Below are 14,605 nucleotides of genomic sequence, written 5' to 3'. Positions count from 1 at the left end.
CTTGCTGATCTTGGATCCAAGGAGGCAGGAGGCAACTGGGACTCCCCCTGCGGAGAGATGCTGGCAGCATCCATTTTGGGGAACTTGTTTTACCACAATAACACCAGCATCGTGAAGCTCCATTTTGGAATTCTCACGTCCTGTTAGTGCCAGGGACCTGGTCCCACCTATCAGTGGGCCAGCAGCAACCGTGTGCCCCCCTGGGTCAAATACCCAACCACATGGGAAGCCTGCCCTGCCCTCTGGCAGGTAGAAGCCACTGCACAAGGCACAACCTCACAACCACATGGGCCAGGGTCCAGCCCCACTGCCAGCGCACCCACGGTAGTCAGTCTTGCCACAAGAGAGGGGCACACACAGCCTCCCTAGAGCATAAAGCTCTGGTGACCAGAGGGGAGCATGCTGCTGAACCCCATAGAACATCTCCAACATAGGAGCACTTCTCCAAGATTAGGAAAGTGGCTGACCTATGTAACATATAGAAATAAACACCGAGAATTGGGCAAAATGAGGAGACAGAGGAATATGTTCCAAGAGGAGGAATAAGAACCTCAGAAAAAACTAAATGAAGTGGAGATAAACAACCTCCTTGATACAGAGTTCAAGGTAATGATCTTAAAGATACTCAACAAACTGGAGAGAAGAATTATTAACATAGTGAGATTTTCAACAAAGAGTTAGAAAATGTAAAAAAGAACCAAACAGAGCTGAAGAATACAATAACAAAAAATACACTAGGAGGAATCAACAGTAACTTAGATGATACAGAGGAATGGATCAGTGATCTGGAAGGCAGAGTAGTTGAACAGAAAAAAGTTTTAAAAAATGATGACAGTTTTAAAGAGAACTCTGAGACAATATCAAGCATACTAACATTTGCATTACAAGGTACCAGAAGGAGAAGAGAGAGAAACAGGCAGAGAACTTATTTGAAGAAATAATAGATGAAAACCTTCCTAATCTGGGGAAGGAAACAGACATCCAGGTCCAGGAAGCACAGAGTCCTAAACAAGATGAACCCATAGAGGTTCACACCAAGACACATTATAATTAAAGTGGCAAAAAAATAAAGATAGAGAATCTTAAAAGCAGCAAGAGAAAAGCAACTAATTACGTGCAAGGAAACTCCCATAAGACTGTCAGCTGACTCTAACAGAAACTGTGCAGGCCAGAAGGGAGTGACACAATATATTCAAAGTGATGAAAAGAAAAAACAAGAATATTCCACCTGGTAGGGTTATCATTCAGAATTGAAAGAGAGATAAAAGAGTTTTACAGACAAGCAAAAGCTAAAGACTTTGGTGTCAGTAAACTGGCTTTACAAGAAAATGTTAAAGGGACTTCTCTAAGCAGAAAAGAAAAATCCACAACTAGAAAATGAAAATTATGAAAGGAAAATCTCACTGGTAAATGCAAACATACAGTATAGGTAGTAGACCAGCCACTTATATAGCTAATAGGAAGGTTAAAAGACAAAGGTAGTAAAATCACCTATATCCACAATAAGTAAAGGATACAGAAAAAGATGTAAAATATGACACCAAAAACATTAAACATGGGGTGGGGAGTAAAAATGTAGGGTAGTAATGCATTTGAACTTAAGAGAAAAAATAATCATATACATGTTATTGTATATAAGTCTCATGGTAACCAAAACCCCAAAGTCTATAATACACACACACACCCACACACACCAAAAAAAAAAAGTAACACTAAAGATAGTCATCAAATTACAAGGGAAGGGCTTCCCTGGTGGCGCAGTGGTTGGGAGTCCGCCTGCCAATGCAGGGGACACGGGTTCGAGCCCAGGTCTGGGAGGATCCCACATGCCGCGGAGCAGCTGGGCCCGTGAGCCACGACTGCTGAGCCTGCGCGTCTGGAGCCTGTGCTCCGCAACGGGAGAGGCCGCGATAGTGAGAGGCCCGCGCACCGTGATGAGGAGTGGCCCCTGCTTGCCACAACTGGAGAGAGCCCTCGCGCAGAAACGAAGACCCAACACAGCCAAAAATAAATAAATAAATTAATTAATTAATTTAAAAAAAAATTACAAGGGAAGAAAGCAAAAGAAGAAGAACAAAAAGAACTATGAAAACGACCAGAAAACAATTAAAATGGCAATAGGTACATATCTGTCAATAATTACTTTAAATGTAAACATAGGAAATTCTCCAATCAGAAGACAGAGTGGCCAAATAAAAAAAACAAGACCCATATATATGCTGCCTACAAGAGATACACGCAGACTAAAAGTGGGGGATGGGAAAAGGTGCAAATGAAATCTGTGGTGGGATGCTTATATCAGACAAAATAGACTTTCAAACAGACTGTAACATGAGACAGAGGGCTTTACCTAGTGATAAAGGGATCAATCCAACAAGAAGATATAACAATTGTAAATATATATGCACCCAAAATGGGAACATCTAAATACATAAAGCAAATATTAACAAACATAAAGGGAGAAATTGAAAGTAACACAGTAGTAGGGGACTGCATTTACATCATTGGACAGATCATCCAGAAAATAAGGAAACATTAGCCTTAAATGATACATTAGACCAGATGAACTTAACATGTATACATACATAAAACATCCCATCCAAAAACTATAGAATACAAATTCTTTTGAAGTACACATGGAACATTCTCTAGAATGGGTCATATGCTAGACCACAAAACAATACATTTAAGGAGATTAAAATCGTATCAAGCAACTTTTCTAACCACAACAGGATGAGACTAGAAATCAACTACAAGAAAAAAAAAAAAGAGACAAAAAACACAAACATGTGGAGGCTAAACAATATGCTACTAAACAACCAGTGGGTCACTAAAGAAGTCAAAGACGGAATAAAAAAAAGATATTTGGAGACAAATGAAAACGGAAACAACTAGCTAAAATCTATGGGATGCAGCAAAAGCAGTTCTAAGAAGCAAGTGTATAGCAATACAAGTCTACCTCAGCAAAGAAGAAAACGCTCAAACAATGTAACCAAACCCGAAGTTAGTGGAAGGAAAGAAATCATAAAGAGCAGAGTGAAATAAATGAAATGGAGACAAAAAACAAACAGTAGAAAAGATCAATGAAACTAAGAGTTAGTTCTCTGAAGGGATAAACAAAATTGATAAACTTTTAACCAGGCTTATCAAGGAAAAAGAGAGGGGGCCCAAATAAATAGTCAGAAAAAAAGAAGAAAAAAAATAAAGCTTTTGCACAGCAAACTATCGACAAAATGAAAAGGCCGCCTACTGAATGGGAGAAGATATTTGCAAGTGATATATCTGATAAGGGGTTAACATCCAAAATATACACAGAACTCATACAACTCAACATCAAACAAACAACCCAATTGAAAATGGACAGAGGGACTTACCTGGTGGCACAGTGGTTAAGAATCTGCCTGCCAATGCAGGGGACACGGGTTCCATCTCTGGTCCGGGAAGATCCCACATGCTGCGGAGCAACTAAGCCTGTGCGCCACAACTACTGAGCCTGCACTCTAGGGCCTGCGTGCCGCAACTACTGAGCCCGTGTGCTGCAACTACTGAAGCCCGAGCTCCTACAGCCCATGCTCCGCAACAAGAGAAGCCATTGCATTGAGAAGCCTGAGCACCACAACGAAGAGTAGCCCCTGCTTGCTGCAACTAGAGAAAGCCCGCACACAGCAAAGACCCAAACGCAGCCAAAAATAAATAAATATGTTTAAAAAAGAAAAAAAAGGGCAGAGGATCTGAATAGACATTTTTCTAAGGAAGACATACAGATGGCCAACAGACACAAGAAAAGATGCTTGACATCACGGATTATCAGGGAAATGCCAATCAGAACCACAATGAGATAACACCTCACATCTGTCAGAATGGCTGTTATCAAAAAGACCACAAATAACAAGTGTTGGCGATGATGTGGAGAAAAGGGAGTCCTTGAATCCTGTTGGTGGGAATGTAAATTGGTGCAGCCACTGTGGAAAACAGAGTGGTTCCTCAAAAAATTAACAATGGGACTACCATACAATCCAGCAATTTACTTCTGGGTATTTTTCTGAAGACAACAAAAACACTAATTTGAAAAGATACATGCACTCCTATGTTCATTACAGCATTATTGACAATAGCCAAGATATGGAAGCAGTGTAAGTGCCCATCAACAGATGAATGGATAAAGAGGATGTGGTATATATATACCATGGAATAATACTCAGCCATAAAAAAGAATGAAATCTTGCCATTTGTGACAACATGGATGGACCTAGAGGGTGTTATGCAAAGTAAAATAAGTCAGAGAAAGACAAATACCATATGGTTTCACTTATTGTGGAATGTAAGAAACAAACGAACAAACACAACAAAACAGAAACAAACTCACAGATACAGAAAGCAAACTGGTGGTTGCCAAAGGGAGGAGGATGGGGGGTTGGGCAAAATCAATCAAGGGGATTAAGAGGTAGAAAACTCTAGTTATAAAATAAATAAGCCACAGGGATGTAATAATATACAGCATAAGGAATATGTCAATAAAATTGTAATAACTTTGTATGGGGTCAGATGGTTAGTAGAGTTATCGTGACAATCATTTCATAACGTATGCAAATGTCAAATCATTATGTAGTACACCTGACACTAAAATAATATTGTAGTCAACTATATTTCAATTTTTAAAAAACCTATACTTTTGTTGTATTATACATCCTTAAATATTGTTTAAGTATGAGAACATACTGTTAGGTTGGTTAATAGAATTTCAGCAGTTTTTTTTTTTTTCAGATCGAAAAAGTATAAGGGACTTTAAAATGTTTTTTCTTTTAAAGATGAAAAATCAAGCTTTGAAAATTGAGAGTTTGCTCCGAGATCTTGAATTTATTTCTAGAGCCAGTAGACACGCTTTGTCAGTTGTACTTTGTCGTTTTGCTCCTTTTCGGTGTCTCAACCTGGTGGAGACAAAAGCTATAGTGTTCATCTCTGTGACGAAATAGAGGTCACATAGAGGATACAGCTTTGGATCAGCGAGGGACCAGAAGGAATTCAGCTTTCACTCTGGCTAGGCTTATTTACTTTTGGAGAGATGGATTGATTTTAACTCAAGACTTCAGCCACTCTTTTTATTTGTTTGTTTTCTGTATTGTATAGAAACCTTGCAAAACATAAACCAAATTATTTTTTTCACCAACTCTTATTGATTTGGAAACTTGGAGAAAAATAGAAAGAATAATACATAGAGGGGAATTGCCTGGCGGTCCAGTGATGAGGACTCTGGGCTTTCACTGCCATGGTTCCGGGTTCAGTCCCTGGTCGAAGAACTAAGATCACGTAAGCCACGTGGTGCGGCCAAAAAGAAAAAAAAAATACATAGAACACCCAGTATAACCTTCCTGAGATTCACCAGTTGTCAGCATACTGCCTTATTTCCTCATGAGTAGATTCAGGATAAACATTTTTGGCAAGAAGTCTACAAAGGTGATGTATGTACTTACTGTGTCACATCAAGAGCCATGTGAGGTCAGGTTGTCCCACTTATTGGTGTTGCTAAGTACGATCACTTGGTGGACAAGTGGTGGCCGTCAGAGCTCTCCATTGTAATAGTACAGTTTTCCTTTTGTAATTAATAATAATAATCTGTGAAGTAATAACTTGAGACCTTGTATATATCCTGTTCCCTAAGAACCTTTCACCCAGAGGTTTTAGCATTCATGAAAAATCTTTACCTCAGTCATTTACAACATGGTCGTTGGGGATAGGAAAGTGCCAAAAAATTGTGATATTTTATTATTCCTTCTGCATTTATTGGTTGACAGATTTTTGTAAAGCCAGGTTTCCCCCCCATTTCTCTTCCTCTTTAAGGTATCCTTTGGACTCATGGATTCCTATTTAATGTTTTATAATCCATTTCTATCATTACTCTTCTTAATGCCCTAAATCTAATCATTTTAATGAATACATAGACATTCCATTTGAACAGAAAATTACATTGGTGTTAAAATGCTACATTTAATTTTTAGCATTACTAATTAATGTTTTTCACAGAATATTGAATATATTTGAGATACTTTAGTTATCATAATCGTAGTTATAATGGAAGTTATGACCAAAGAAATCCTATGTTAGCCATAGGGGAACACTGCTGCCCTTAATACTACTGATGTCTTGCCCGATCACATGAGAAAGTCACAAGACCAGGACAAGCAAGGGCAGCCAGAGCCTTCTCCATTTGGCACTGTGGCTTAAAAGTAGGCACTATATTATGAACATTTAAGAAAAGACAAAGGGAACTGATAAGGCCCAAGAAGCATTGCATTTTTCTTGTTTTTAAACTTTTTCTCATGGAAAATTTCAAACACCTAAAAGTAGATGGAAAAATACAGTATAAGCTCATGTTTCCATCATCTAACTTCCATAATTTATCCATGGCCAATCTTATTTCATCTATATTTTTTACCCACTTTCCCCCTCAATGTCATTTTGAAACAAATTCCAGATATTATTTATAGGTGTAAATATTTCAGTTTATAAAGCTAACCTAACCACAATACTGTTACTATCATACCTAAGTTAACAATAATTCCTTATAATTAAATGTCCAGTCAGTATTCAGATTTCTGAAGGTCCAGTAATAGTTTTTAAGCTATTTTGTTTGAATCAGATCCAAGTAATTTACACGCATTGTGATTGGTTTTATGCCAGCTGTTTCATAATTTATGGCTTCTACCTGCATTTCCTTCTCTTTTTCTTGCTAGTTGTTGAACAAACCAAGTTGTTTGTTCCATAGAGTTTCCCACAGTCTAGTTTTTACTGTTTGCATCTTTGTGATACAATTTAACATGTTCTTCTCACCCCTGGCTTCAGCGGCTCTCTCTTTCCTTAATAAAATGAAAACTGAATACCTCCAGGGTTTGGCTTTGGGTGAAAGATAGGCAAGGTCAGCACCCAGATTCCATTTCTCTTTATTTCACCTTGCACTTTGTAGGACTCATTTGTCTTATTTTGGCTGTCCGGCATCTACTGTGATAGACTCCGAATTCTTTAGGGGAACCACCTTTCCTCTGAGTTGTGTTGTCTTGGGGGAGGTCGTGCTGTTCCCTCTCTAGAATGCTAAGAGGGCCCACCTCTCTGCTCCTAATGCCTCCTGGGGAAGGCATGTGACCCAGGTCAGCTGATCAAACTTCAGTCCTGGACTTGGATTCTAGAGCAAGGACAGGAGGAGAGCAGTGAGGTGACCTATCACTGCCAGAGGCAGTGCCCTTCGCCCTTCGCGCTGCATGATCACTGCTGTGTCGCTGCCGCTTTATGTCTAGAGCTCCCCTGGCTCTTGATTGTTTTCTTAGGCTGTTCCTAAGCTTTTTATTGGAGCTGTGAGCTCCTGCTATTATTCCAGTAAATCCCTGTGGGCTTAAATAAACAGAAATAAACAGTACAAGTTGTTGCCTGCAATCGGGATCTCTGAATGATGCAGTAATTGGCATTAAACAGTTGGTGTTATAGGAAACACGTCCCCAGAGAAATTTGGGAAGTGGGGCTGACTTATCTCACTGAGTCAGGTTAGGCAGTGAATCCAGGTAGGAAATCTAGCTGTCCCTGGCAGGCACTTGTAAAACAGCTACCCCATCTGGTCACATGAAGTCACACGTGCAATTTACAGCAAGGTTCTGAGCAACCAGAATGGGAAGAAGTCAGGATGGTGGGGTGGCTGCTTCTGACAGCAGTGAAAGTTTAAAGCAAGTAAATAACATATTCAACTCTCCAAACCAACCTACAGAAACCTAAAGAGTGTCATTTCTTACACGTAGAGCACTTGGCAAAAGACAGATGTGAGTCTCCTGACTTAGTACAGCTGGTGCAGTTACTGCCCTACCAGGTTTAAAGTGTGAAAACTGGAGCACTGTGTAGGACCCTGAGAACTAAGGGGGAATATGATTGAGGAAGGAAGCAGATTCTTCACTTAGAAGGAAGAATTCACTTCACTTAGAAGTCATCCTTTTTTTCCTTAAGACTTTCTTCACCTGAGGGGTCAGTGTATCAGGGAAGCCAGTAAGCCTCTTGCCCCAGTGCTCTTTATTTCCAAACCCAGAGCTAGTGGTTAGAGCCCAGCATGCCCCCTGGAGGCCAAACCCAAAGAAATTTAACATGTAGAAAGAATGTGGGGACCTTGCCAGTTTATGTCTACAGGAATTTCAGGGACATGTGAAGGAAGAGATCTTGAATGTGCTTTTAGATTAACAATATGATGCCCTTACACAAGATAATTCCAGATTCATTTAACTCAAGAAGGTGGATGTGTTTTTAATAATTTCCAAAACTGGATTCAACACAGGCCTATACTGAATGAAGATGAGATGCCAGAAGTCCTTAGTGTAGTACAGAGCGGTGGTTCTCAGACTTTTCTGTGCATTAGAATCATGGGGCAGCTTTTAAAATCACAGATGGCTGGGTCCCACCCCTCGAGTTTGTGATTCAGGAGGTTTGAGGTGAAGCCTGAGAATCTGTGTTTCCAGCAAGTTCTCAGGGGATGGTGACTCTGCTAATCCAGGGACCGTGCTCTGAGAACTGCTGGTACAGAGGGGGGAGATCAAATACTTGGAGAGGAGGGAAGGTTGGAGTAGTTCGCCGATGTAAATCCCCTGTTCACTGGCCACCTAACTGTCTTTCGCAAGACAAGCTGGATAACATACCTTTACCAAGGCTTTCAAACATATATTAGTGCTGGCTTCAAAGCCCTGATACAGTCTTTCTTATTTAACATTATTGAGGTGTAATTTACATAAAATAGATGTACCCACTTAAAGTATACAGTTATATACATTTTGACAAATACACATATACAACTGTATAACCACCACCAAACCACCCCTAAAAGTTCTGTCCTGTCCCTTTTTTATCCCTATCTTTCCTGATGCGAGCCCCAGGCAAACACTGATCTGCTTTCTGACATTGTAGATTAGTTTTTTTTTTTTTCAAGAATTTCATATAGAGTCATACAGTATGTAATTTTTTGTGTCTGGCTTCTTCTGTTTTGTATAATGTTTAAAAACTTATCAATGTTGTTGAGTAGTTTTGTTCTCTTTTATTGTTGATTAATATTTCATTATATGGATATAGCAATATTTTGTCTACTCTTTCATGTATTGAAGGATATTTGGGTCATTTCCAGTTTGGGGCTATAATGGATGAAGCTTCTATGAACATTTATATACAAGCCTTTGTACGGACATCTGTTTTCATTTGTCTTGGTAAATAACCTAGGTGGCATTGCTGAGTCACGTGGTAAGTGCATGAACATTCCAGGTGCTGGCACCCTCATTAGTACTTGGTCTTGTCACACTTTTTAAACTTAGCCATTCTAGAGAGTACGTGGTGGTACCTCATTGCGGTTTTAATTTACATTCCTCTGATGACTAATGGTGTTGAGCATTACTGTATCTTTGTTTTGTGAACTGGTTTCTCAAATCTTTTGCCCTTTCCTCCACCTTTTAAAAAGTATAGCCAGTCCCCAACTTACGATGGTTTGACTTACGATTTTTCGACTTCTCCATCGTGCAAAAACAATTGGCATTCAGTAAAAACCGTACTTTGAATGTTGACTGTGGCTCTTTTTCTGGGCTAGCGAAACGCATAGATCCTCTCTCGTGATGCTGGGCAGCGGCAGCGAGCAAAGCTCCCCGTCAGCCGCGCTGTCACAAGAGCGAACAACCGGTGAACTTACAACCATTCTGGACCCAGACAACTATTCTGTTTTTCACTTTCAGTCCAGTATTTGATGAATTATGTGAGATATTCAACACTTTATTTTGAAATAGGTTTTGTGTTAGATGATTTTGCCCAGCTGTAGGCTGATGTTAAGTGTTCTGAGCACATTCAAGGTAGGCTGGGCTAAGCAATGATGTTCGGTAGGTTCAGTGTATTAAATGCATTTTTGACTTATGATATTTTCAGTTTATGATGGGTTTATCTGGACATAACCCCATCATAAGTTGAGGCAGATCTGTAGTTTGCTTACTTCATTGAGTTGCAAGAGGTTTTTTTTTTTTTTTTTAATGTATACTGGATATAAAGCATCTGTCATATATATATATTGCAAATACCTTCTGGAATCTTGGCTTGCCTTTTCGTTTTCTTATTGATGTGTTTCAAACAGCAGAAAATTTTAATTTACATGAAATCCAATTAATCTGAGTGTTGGTGTTTTGTGTCTTTGGCATCCTATCTAAGGAATTTTGCCTAACCCATGATTATAAAGATTTTCTTGAATGTTTTCTTCTGGAACTTTTATATCTTAACAGTGTTGTCTTCTAATACATAATAAGCACATATCTTTCCATTTATTTAGGTTTTCCTTAATTTCTCTCAGCAGTGTTTTATAGTTTTCAGTGTACAGGTCTTAAACATATTTTGTTAAATTTCTCCCTAGATATTTTGGCTTTTTTTTCAATGCTATTTTTAAGTGGTATTGGTTTTGATTTTGATTTTATCAGTTCCTTGTTGCTAGTATATAGACATAGACTTGATTCTTGTACATTGACTTTGTATTCTTTGACATTGCTAAGTTCATTTATTAATTCTAGTAGTTTTTTTTTTTTAAATGAAGCTTTAGAATTTTCTATGTCATGTCATATGCAGATAAACAGCTTTACTTTGTCCTTCCCCATCTGTATGCCTTCTTGCCTTACAGCTAGGACTTCCAGTATAGTGTTGAATAGGAATTGTAAGATGGGGTATCCTTGTCTCATTCCCAATCTTAGGGGGAAAGTATCCAGTCTTTTTACTATTAAATATCGTGTTAGCTGTATGGGTTTTTTTGTTTGTTTTTGTTTTGTAGATGCCCTTTATTAGCTTGATCCTAGGTTCTTGAGAATTTTTATCATGAATAGATGTTGAATATTGTTAAATGTTTTTTCTGCATCTATTGATATGACCATGTGGTTTTTTCTCCTTAGTCTGTTAATATGATGCATTATTACATTAAGTGATTTTCAAATATTGAGTCAGCCTTGCAGTTTCTGGATACCCTCACTTCATCAGGATGTAGTATCTTTCTTATATATTACCTGATTTGTTAATATTTTGTGGTGAATTTTTTGTTTATGTTCATAAGACATATTAGTGTGCAGTGTTGAAATAACTTTCTAGGCCCAAGATGGAGCTGCTCCTGCCTGGGTGCCACATCAGCAAACCAAAACTTAGGTAACTTTCGTGCCCATAAATTCTCCCCTTGACCAGAAAGGCAGTATATCCAGTCAGCCCATCCCCAAATGCCAAACCAGCTCTGGGCTTTATACAGTTGGTCCTTTGTATCCACAGATTCCACATCCTCAGATTCAACCAACCTCAGATCAAAAATACTTGAAAAAAAAATTCCAGAGAATTCCAAAAAGCAAAACTGGAATTTGCCTTTCCAGCAACTATTGTACTAGGTACCATAAGTAATCTAGAGATGATTTAAAGTGCACAGGAGGATGTGCATAGGTTATATGCAAGTACTGTGCCGTTTTATGTGAGGAACTTGAGCATCCATGGATTTGGGTATCCTCGGGGAGGGGGAGGGAAGGGTCCTGGAACTGATCTGAGCGATGACTTTCTTGACCCGTGTTCTTTATCCTATAAAAGCTTCCTGCCTTCCACTCCGTTTTGCCGTTCTCCAAATGTAGATTGTCCCCTTCATGAAGTGTTAAAGTTTGTATCACCTAACTTGTCTTTTTAAATTATTTCTTTTTTTTAGGAGTAGTTTGCTGTTCTTGTAGTTTCTTTGTCTGGTTTTGTATCAGGATAATGCTGACCTCATAAAACAAGTTGGGAAATGTTCCTTGCTTCTATTTTATGGAAACACTTGTGTAGAATTGATCTGTTCCTTAAATGTTTGGCAGTGAAACCATCTGGGCTATGTCCCATCTTGATCACATTCTAGCTGCATATCATTCCCAAGAAAGCTGTCTCTAAGTAATAATCTGTAGCCATGTAAGTCCAGAAACTTCTGTCAAGTGCAGCTAGAATCAATTTGACTCAAGGGACTACCTCAACGCTAATCAAATGAGACTGATTTTTCAAGCCTGAACTGAGCCAGGCGCTATAGCAAGGGTTTTGTATTTACACTATTTTATGTATTCTGTAACCTAGAATCCCAGTAATTACAATGAGGGACGTATCTCTCCAGTAACCAAAATATGTGTGTCCTCCATTGAGAGCAGGGGTTCAGCACACTACTGCCCTGGGCCAAATTCAGCTTGCTGCTTGTTTTGTTTATTGGAGCACAGCTATGCATGTTCGCTTATGCACAGTCTAGGATGCTTTGTGCTACGACAGCAGGTAAGTGAGTAGCCGTGACAGACTGTGTAGCCCACAAAGCCTAAAATATTTACGTTCTGGCTCTCTGGCCACTTACAGAAAAAGTTTGCCGACCCCTGATCTAGAGCAGTGATTCTCAACCCTGGCCACATACTGGAATCACCTGGAGAACATTTGAAAAACTATTGTTGTCCGCCTCCCACTCCCAGCAGTTCTGACTTGGTTGGCCTGGCCTGGGACCTGGGCATTGGTGGTGTTTAAAGCTCCCTGGCAGTTCTGCCCAGCAGCCAAGGCTGAGAACCACTGGCCTAAAGTAAGGCTTGGTATTTGTATTTTTTTAACTGCCCACCCATGCTGATTGTCTGAATGTGCATTTAGGGATGAGAAGCACTTATCTAGGGCAGTAGTTTCCAGATCTGAATGTGTATCTCTCACCTGGGGAGATTTTTTTCATAGATTCTAAGACCCCACTCCAGGACTTCCCTGGTGATGCAGTGGTTAATAATCCGCCTGCCAGTGCAGAGGACATGGGTTCGAGCCCTGGTCCGGGAAGATCCCACATGCCGCGGAGCAAATAAGCCCGTGTGCCACAACTACTGAGCCTGCGCTCTAGAGCCTGTGAGCCACAACTGCTGAGCCCGAGTGCCACAACTACTGAAGCCCGCACGCCTAGAGCCCGTGCTCCGCAACAAGAGAAGCCACCGCAATGAGAAGCCCGCGCACCGCAACGAAGAGTAGCCCCCACTCCCCAAATCTAGAGAAAGCCAGTGCGCAGCAACAGAGACCCAACGCAGCCAAAAATAAGTAAATAAATAAGTTTAAAAAAAAATAAATAAATAAAATTGCAAAAAAATTAAAAAAAAAAAAAGACCCCACTCCAGACCAGCTGAATTAGAATCTCCAGAGAGTTTTAAAACATTCCTCCGGTGGTCCTGATATACAGACATTTCTTTAAGAAAGACTGAACTTAGGGCACCTTATTGTTATTAGCAAGATTTTTGGATACGGAGTGAGTAACCAGAGGATTATTTAGCAAGCGTGGGAGTGGAGAAAAGGGGTTTCTTGAGCTGCGCAGTGCAGGCCGTGGAGGACCCTACTGAACAGCCCAGCCTCAGGGAAGCGGAAACACACCCTCCCGAGCGATGAGACTGCGCACCTCTGTTGGATGTGGCATGCCCAGCCGCCCTTGCACAGCCCTAGATGGAAGGAACATGTTTTGCCTTTTGGCTCCTCTTTATGTAGACGCCACAAAACAAGTCATCCTTCAGATAATTAGATAATTAGGCCACATTACAGGAGGTTAGATAATAGCTTCCCCTCCACCCCTGCCACCCCATGTCTTGGCTAAATACCCCCATCAGCTTGCATGCTTCTCTAGGCTCCCGGCATCCCATTTACTGACTATCTCTTAGGACAGACTCTTTGGAGATGGCTAAACCCATCCATGCTGTGCTCTTACCCTGGGCTACCCCAGTCCAGTCCCCTGATACACTTACTGCATCGCAAATGGTCTTTGCTCGACTGACAGATTATCTGTTAATCCTCCCACTGTATTAAACATTCCCATGTGTGTTCTCTTCAGTTCAGGTGGAATGTGTAAAATCAGGGAAGGTTGAGCTGGAAGGGACTTTGTTATAGACCTTATCTAACCTCAAAAAAGTCAATCTTATGGGCAGTTAGTTGGGTACTGGTAGTGCTAATGTGTTTGGGGGGGCACTTTATACTCTCCTTGATACAATTCTGAATATTGGATTTATAATCTGTCACACCCTTCTGTGAAGAACCTCAGCAGTGCCAAATCCATCTGTGTATAATACTGTTGCTTAGTGGTAGCTGAATAACCATGGTCAGGTGAAGCCTGAGACTTGCCTTCCTTGTCCCTAAAATGGGAAAAAGGAAGGTCTACTTTGCAGGGTTATTAAGAGGATAAAATAACTTGACATAGCATTTTGTAAACCATAAAGTACTTTTTCTTTTGTTCTGGGAAGAGCATTGAACAGGAAGTAAAACAAAAATCAATCAATCAGTCAATCTGAGAATAGCCCAGAAGACATTAGCTAAACCTAAAAGGAATGGTCTTGGAAAAAAGAATTTCTAGTATTTTAAATTATGAGTGCTATTTGCTGGTCAAGCAGTCATTGATTACCTTACAGAAAAAAGCCGTAAACAATGCTATGAAACAGAAGACTCTACCTACTTTCAAGAGATTACAGAGGAGTTAATCAGCTAGGTGTACTTCAAGACATTTGTGTTATTATATATGGAAACTTAGAAAATGGGAGATATTGAAGGACCTGTGAAAATACCATAAACCATAAATGCATATGGGCTACAT

The 14,605-nt window shown here is 39.9% G+C and overlaps 1 protein-coding gene across 2 annotated transcripts in view; it reads left to right on the top strand.

Moving 5' to 3' along the window:
* The window catches only part of POMP (proteasome maturation protein), a 57,157-nt gene that overhangs the window by 16,118 nt on the left and 26,434 nt on the right, over positions 1-14,605 (top strand). The window lies entirely within an intron of this gene.

The sequence above is a fragment of the Balaenoptera physalus genome, assembly GCF_965194825.1.
Source record: "Balaenoptera physalus genome assembly, chromosome: 18".
Classification (NCBI taxonomy): domain Eukaryota; kingdom Metazoa; phylum Chordata; class Mammalia; order Artiodactyla; family Balaenopteridae; genus Balaenoptera; species Balaenoptera physalus.
This window is presented reverse-complemented; position numbering and strand designations above follow the sequence as displayed.